Raw genomic sequence first — 1,658 nt, forward strand, 5'->3', positions numbered from 1 at the left:
CCTGTGAAGTAAATTTTCTTCTACTTTATACATTATTCTGAAAGCCTTTTGCTGGTTTATAAGGCCTGTAATCCTACTACTGGGGATATCTACTCAGGAGCCTAAGATCTGTGGATAACAGTTGGAAGCCTATCAGGGCAAAATAAATTCATAAGATTATTTTTCAAAAATTTTAATGAACTAGCAAAGGGCCAGGAATGGAGATGTAGCTCATTTAGTAGCTCACTAACAGAGCGAAAAGGACTAGCAAGACCTTGAAGCCCTGATTTCAAACTCTGAGCATACCAACACACATGCAAGTGTGTGGGCACACTTTATTCAAAATTTATTCAAAATACCTTCATATCAGTGTTTTTCATTAATTTCTTAACGATATTATGAGTGAAATAAAGGAAATAAACTCTTCCATCTCAGAACATTTTTATATGTTTTCATTGCAAAAATGCTGTACAGAAGGGTCACAGTTACACGAGCAAGGCAATGAGTACATTTCCTAACAAGCATTGTTAACTCCTCCTTTATTATTCCCCTACTATCCCTTCCCTTCCACCTCCACAAGTCCACTCACCTCCTCCCTTCCCCTGCCTCAATTGTAAAGTTCATTTTACAACATAGTGTCTTGTGCATCTCATTGTTACAATGGGTGAACCTGTATCCCTATTTAAGCATTTTCTTTTTCTTCTTCCCATCCACAAATTAGAAGAGACTATAGACAAGATGTAGGCGCACCAACTTCAAATACAGTGAAAACAGGTGTTATAACATGGGGTCGGAACATATAAAGAAGCAAAAAAAAAAAACAAAACAAAACCACACTGTATGTTATAAATATGAGAGAAACAATAGCAAGAAAGAAAAAACCACTTGTGTCACTAACTTCGGTTCATTTCCCTTAACATAATCTTATCTGGTCATATGCTCATAGCTTTAGACCTTTTCTGCTTATCCCAGACATATATTAGTTATTGAAAATTAGGGAAACCATGGGACTTATGTTTATTTGGACTTGGCTTACTACACTTCATAATCTATTTCCGAAGCCTTTCCATTTCCTAACAAATTAGGCGATGGAATGACAGGAGTTTGCCTGTCATCCTTAAGCAAGGGCCATGTTAATCTTCTCGGTATCATTCCAAATTTAGTGTATATGATGCTTCCTCACTGCTTCTCAGGGAGCAGAGGAGGGAAGGCCTTCCCTCACCCTCCAGCACTAGAGATCTCCATCTTGGATACTGACAATGCTCGATGGAGCTGCTAGCTCCAACTTAAGCCTTGGAAGAAAACTGGAGTCATTTAGCAGGTCACAAGAACCTAAGCTGACCTGCCAGACTCAGCTCCACCCAGAGAAAAGTCACCCAGCTCGGGCGCCAGCCATAGGAGTGGCTTTCTTCACTGGGTAATCAGAGCCAGAGGCTGCCCTTCCCTTTAGCAGCCTGGACAATCAATTGAAATTCAGTAAACATAAACCCGGAGAGTGGCTCCAGGCTGGGCTCTGGGAGTTTCTCACAAACTAGCCCCCGGGAAAAGCTAATGTTTGCTGAAAGTCCTCAACTCTACCCAGAACCTAGCCTCATCACAGCATCTCCAAACTTGAGGAAAAAGCCATCTCCCTCTTTTGTGATACTCAAAGCATATCTCCCTTCCATTGAACTAATCTG

General features: G+C 40.7%; 1 non-coding gene across 1 annotated transcript; it reads right to left on the bottom strand.

Annotated features, from left to right (window-relative positions):
• Nucleotides 1–1,055: 1,055 nt before the first annotated feature.
• Nucleotides 1,056–1,162, bottom strand: LOC122095129. The gene has a single exon (XR_006145038.1). It is a non-coding gene; the product is annotated as a U6 spliceosomal RNA (small nuclear RNA).
• Nucleotides 1,163–1,658: the final 496 nt, after the last annotated feature.

This window comes from Dipodomys spectabilis, unplaced genomic scaffold (genome assembly GCF_019054845.1).
Source record: "Dipodomys spectabilis isolate Male_0828 unplaced genomic scaffold, ASM1905484v1 ptg000012l, whole genome shotgun sequence".
In the NCBI taxonomy this organism is placed as follows: Eukaryota; Metazoa; Chordata; class Mammalia; order Rodentia; family Heteromyidae; genus Dipodomys; species Dipodomys spectabilis.